Raw genomic sequence first — 6019 nt, 5'->3', positions numbered from 1 at the left:
TTCAGATTTCTCCAAACTACAACTGCATACCAGACATAAACTACAAAATGCATTTGTTATTTTTTCATAGGTTTGTGATAGTCTAATATAAGAGACCAATTGCAATTTACACTCAGGAAGCAATATATTCTAAACTGATTAGCTGAATTATTATAGTTTTTCAAATAAAATTGTCAAATTATTAACATCTATAACAGTAAAAATTGTCTTTAAAGCAAAAGTCACAACTTTGCAAAAACACAAGATCTACTCCTATTTAGCCCTCGACGTATGTGTTTTTCGTTGAATCTGACATCCATTTAACAAAAGCTTTGGTGTCTTTTCCATAATAATGAACAGGGTGATCACTCAAAAGGACAAAATGATGTATATGATAATACATATTCCCAGGATTCATTTTATGTGGTCAACACAGCATGTGAATTCAATCGAATGGCCTCTGTATCCCTTTTCTCGCTATTTCATCGATTGTGTCTTTAAAAATGACGAGAGATTTATAATGACAGTATAATTATTTTTACTGGTATCTTTGACCAAGACTGCACGTTAACGATCAGCTTATAGAGACTCTTCACTCATAGTAAGTTGGTGCCCAGAACAGCCTGAATCCTCCAAAGCAGTTAGGACCATCTTTACCCAGACTGTTTAAGCCTAGAAACGACGGGCTGCCTGCCTGTCTTGTTCTTTATGGTAATTACCTTTGTATAAGCAAAGAAAGCTCTTGAATGAAGCAAAAAGTCAAGGCTCAGAATATCACAGGACTTTCATGCGCTTTAAGGCATCCCTTTGAACTGCAAATGGTCAGTTGCCACACAGTGGATAAACAGTGAGTACCCATGTGTGTCCAAGATGGATCCCACAGCACTCTCCATTCAAGACACTTCCATCTTAAATATATGGAAGAACAATCATTGCCGATATGTTTCATTACTCAGATCATCCTATTGCCTGGGTCTTAAAAAAAAACCCAAACAATCATATATGAAGAAAAATTGCAATTTTAGTACAAGTGAATTCAGCTCACAATGATGTACTGAGAACTATTTATGTAGAAAATTTGCAACTGTGCAAAATAAAAGAACGTCTACCATGTATATTTAAATGTTATGACACTACGCTAAATAATACATGATAAACTGATTCTTTTCTGTGCAGCAGATGAGATCCAGTTGAGAGGTCTTACTTTTGATGTCAGTTAGATAAAGAGAGTAATTCTTAGAGTAGACCCCTAAAGTTGAGAGAAAAATCACTATGTTGGATAGAGTTTTAAAAATATTGTTGTGTGCGATGAATGGTAAATGTTTCACAATGAGCTTTCTAGGGAGAAAAGGGGCCTTATTTATAGCGTTTGCCAATGTCGTAGTGTAAATACTCTTACCAGGGCCAATTTCAAGCAACCACTGTGTCACCACTGAGCATGAAGTGGGGAAGGCACGAGCGTAATCGGTGTTAGGAAGCCAATAAAAACCAGTTCCATCAAATATTTGGAAGTTACAGACAGAGGTTATAAAATATCCATGTAATTCCCTGTATTTACTAGGCTTCCTTGAAATTAGAAGGAATATATAGGATTGTTCTGGCCTAAAAAAATTGAGACGTGTTGTGCGCCACTTCCAAGCTACTGTGGTCGTAAGCAGGTATGCATCTTCCCTCTATTTCCCTGCTGTGGATTATCCACTAGGAGAACTCGTGTTGCATAAGGCACAGCTACAAGATGAGCGAGGGCTGTCTTGCCCACGTCTGACTTTGTGTAAGAGTAAAGTATCTATCAGTATAAGGCACTGAGGACTTCGGGTGTATCTGTTGTGTTGTGGCAGCTGAGTATCGTAGAGGAAGACTAAGGGTGGTGTATGTGATGGAGTTGCCACTTGGAAAACTCCAAAAACCTAGAAAGTCAGATACTAAGACAAGGTGTGTCTGAAGTGTGTCGAGCCCTTTGAGATTCAAGGGCAGGTAGGTCAAGGCAGAGGGTAAGATGAGACAAGGTCTCAAGGCTGGTAATTCTGGGGTTGCCCGGCTGGTTCAGTCAGTAGAATGTTAGAATCTTGATCTCAGGGTCATGAGTTCAAGCCCCATGTTGGGTGTAGAGATTACTAAAAATTATACATAGATGATTGAATGATGGATGATGATAGATGATAGATAGATGATAGATAGATAGATAGATAGATAGATAGATAGATAGATAGATAGATAGATAGATAGATTATGGGAGAATCAAGGTCTGCTTGTTGGTTAGTCAGATTATCCCAGAGTGGATCCTCCAGAAGTGGACTCTGAGATGGAGCTCACCAGCAGGGTATTTATTAGGGATCAACAGTTGTAGAAGGGAGGTGGAGGCAGGAAGCCTACAGTGGCAGTGCAGCAAAGGCCCATCCAAGCCCACAGGCACCTCTGAAACACACATGGCCAACCAGCTGCACCGTGATGCCTGGGCCTTCGTATCATCTCCGAGAAGCACATGCACCAGGATAAGCATCGCGGCTGCTGAGTCAGCCCGAAGGGGCTGATAGCGGGCTGCTCTCTACTGGCAGCCAGAGCGAAGCAGTCTTCCCTTCAAGTGAGGACTCTCCCTGTCCACCGGGTTGAATTCAAGTTTGAGGAGCCTCTATTTTTCTTTCTTTGCTGCTGTTTTCTCATTTTCCTCTTATCGGGTAATGGTAAGAATAATCACAAGAGAGGATATTATTCCTAGTTGGAGTCAGAGACTTAAAAAGGATGCTTCTCAGGAGCCAGCATGCTAGAAGTACCCATGGTGGGGGGGCTGGGTGGTGCGGTGCAGTTGGTTAAGCCTTAGGGTGGAGCGCAGTTGGGCTCTGCACTCAGCAGGGAGTCTGGCTGAGATTCTCTCCCTCTGTCCCTCCCCCCACTTGTTCTCTTTCTCAAATGAATAAAATCTTTAAAAAAAAAAAAAAGTTCCCATCAGATAGGACAACTACAAGGGAAGGATGAACCTAGCTTTACGAAGTTGAAACTGTGGAGTCAGCCACATTTCCCAATGAGGAATTCTTGTCCAAGTTAAGCTTTGAAATATCTGTTTTTCTTGCTTTTATTTGTCTCTTAACAAGAATATGAAAGAAGTGTCCTTTGACTCAGCCATTCCACTCCTAGGAATATATCCTAAGCTTTTAATTTAAAAGAAAACAATTTTTTTTTAGATTTTATTTATTAGAGGAAGCGTGTGTGTGAGGGAGAGAGAATCTGAAGCAGACTCCATGCTGATTTTGGTGGCGATGTCCTATGTTAGGTTTGTGGCTGTCTCCCACCCCTTCCAGTACACTATCATCATGAATTGGAGAGAGTACACAGTCTTGGCCATTGCTTCCTGAATGTGTGGATTTATTCTGGCTCTGGTACATGCAGTTCTAAGATTGCCCTTCTGTGGGCCCCAGGAAGTAGACCATGTCTTCTGTGAAATCCTATCTGTCATACTGGCCTGTGCTGACACCTGGATCAGTGAAGCTGTCATCTTTGTTGCCTGTGTATTTATCTTACTTTGGCCTGTTTGCTTGGTGCTAGTTTCCTATACAAGCATCCTCCAGACCATCCTGAAAATCCAGTCAAGGGAAGGTCAAAGAAAAGCCTTCTCTACCTACTCTTCCCACCTCTGTGTGGTTGGGCTTTTCTTTGTCACTGCCATGGTGATTTATATGATCCCAGACTTTACTCAAAGAAAGGAGCGAGAAAAAAAGCTCTCCCTATTTCACAGTCTCTTCAGTCCAACATTGAATCCCTTCATCTGCAGCCTCGGGAACGCTCAGGTGAAGAATGCCTTGTACAGAGCATTGCAGACAGGGTCTGTGTGAGGGGAGGATAGAACTTTTAGCTAGGACAAGTCTTTTCCCTTTGAGATGTTGTTGGAGAATGACTTAAAGGCCAGAAAAATGACCTAACAGTAAAGTCTGATTAAAAAAAAAAAAAAGTGAATTGTCCAAGACTCTACCTGAAAGTAGAAAACATTTTGAAGTGCTAGGATAGTCTCTGGTGCTGAGCATTTCTGTTCAGAGATGAAGCATCTGGATTATCAATATACTTAATACTATAAAAATCTATAAAGCCTATTTCTTTAAGAAATAAATTAGTATCTTAATTAAGATAATATTTTTTAATTGTTGAAACAAAATGACAACACATTGCCCTAAGTAATCAGTTCAATCATAAGCCTTCACATCACCCGGTAACAAGCAATATTTTTCAGAGAAATGAGCACCAGAAAGAAAATCTCTGACTACAGTAACTTAATATATACAATCATCGCCGAACTGTGTATTTCTACAATCCCACCAGTGAGTCATATGAAGAAAGGACTGAGACTCATTGCTGAGGAGCTAATAAATTCCAAGTATTCTTACTAGAGTTGAGAAATTCTTCGTATGTAGCAAAAACAAACTAAAACTATCTCACAGATCTTTATAGAAATATCTCCATCCCTCCTCTTCTGTGCTTTCATTTTCCCTTCCCAACTACTTTCTCCCTTGCTGTCTCCCACTTATGTTTTACAACACGTGTAATTAAAGACAAATTTATTCTCTAAGTACCTCACTTCCACATTATTTTTGTATCTCTTGACAAGGTTTTCCTCAAAGCTTCTGCCTTTTTTATTTTCCAGAGCAGCAAAGTATTTCAGGCAATAATATTTCACCTTGTCATGCCTTTCAATCATTAAAAAAAAAAACCTAGCAATATAAATTAATAAATATGTAGTGGACTAGAGTAACATAGTAGACTTGGCTTCTCGATGGATAAACTACATTAATAATCATGCAGGGGGTTGCTTGGGTGGCTCAGTCTGCATTCAGCAGGAGTCTACTGGAGATTCTCCCTCGCCCTCTGCCCCTCCCCCCATGAGGGTGTGTGCTCGCTCTCTTTTTCTCTCTCTCAATAAATCTTTAAAAAAAATAATCATGCAGGGACTAGGACTTCCAGACAATATCATCAAAGTGACCAAAACATTTAAGACATACTTTTCATTCCTAAATGAGTCTCTTTTCTTATGAAATTAAATCATTAAGACCCCTTTTCTTTGGTAATCTTTAACTATATTTTTAGTTACAGTTTTAAGTGCAGGAAAAAGATTTTATAGATTTGCATTAAAAATAGTATGTTGTCTTGAAAAAAGTAACTGGTGTCAGACTTATCCTCCTGCTGTAAAAATTACTTGATCTCAACAACCTATAGTAAGCAAGGTTTGACAGTCTTTGAAATAATGGAGAAGATGGATGTGAGGGAAGTACCGCATTACCACAGCTGCCCCAGGAGGGCGTTTCCCTGGTTTTTGTGCAGGAATATGGAGTCCAAGCAGGGATCAGAGAAAGCAGTGGTCACAGTTCAAGTCTGCTAGGTGAGTTAGGAACTGGGGGTCAGTGTACCACAGAAGGGAGAGCAATAAAGAGAAAGTCCTAGAAACATAAAGTGCCATTTGAGCTCTTTGTTTTCTCCTTAGCTATGTGAAAATGGGCTAAGGAAATGGGTTAAGAAAGAGATCTAGCAGGAAAAAGCTGCCAGGAGACCGAATTTAGAGCAGAGAATCCGGAACTAACAAATAGAGGGGAAGATACTGGAGTTCAGATCCAGCCAGAATGGGGAGATACTGGTAAAAAAAACTTAGGAACTTAGTTGGGACTCCAGAAATCCCACATCTTGGGTGAATTGCCATGTCCTAGGGCTAGATGTTATATCCCAGCAGTAAGGGAGAAAATGGAATATACTCACCATCACACAGCCTAAAATTGGCCATAAGAGGAGCAAGGAGATCTTCAAGTAATTTAACAGCTCTCCAGAAAAAAAAAAAAAATCTCAAAACCCTTGAGAGTTTCTCTAGCATATAATTTATAATGTTAGCATAAAATTAAAAAAATTCCTAAACATGTAAAAAAGCAGGAAAAATTAATGAGATAAATCAGTTATCAGAAACAAACTCACAGATCATCCAAATTGGAATTAATAGCCAAGGATATAAAAATACCTATAATCAATATAAAGAAAATTTTAAAATGAATGACAAAGCAGAATATGTCAA

At 39.4% G+C, this 6019-nt stretch overlaps 1 pseudogene; it reads left to right on the top strand.

Annotated features, from left to right (window-relative positions):
• The first annotated feature begins 3164 nt into the window (after positions 1-3164).
• On the top strand, positions 3165-4543 carry LOC103668961 (annotated as a pseudogene).
• The last annotated feature ends 1476 nt before the right edge of the window (positions 4544-6019 follow it).

The sequence above is a fragment of the Ursus maritimus genome, unplaced genomic scaffold, assembly GCF_017311325.1.
Source record: "Ursus maritimus isolate PB19 unplaced genomic scaffold, ASM1731132v1 scaffold_3, whole genome shotgun sequence".
NCBI lineage: Eukaryota > Metazoa > Chordata > Mammalia > Carnivora > Ursidae > Ursus > Ursus maritimus.
The sequence above is the reverse complement of the archived record's forward strand: the minus strand, read 5'-3'. Positions and strand labels throughout refer to the sequence as shown.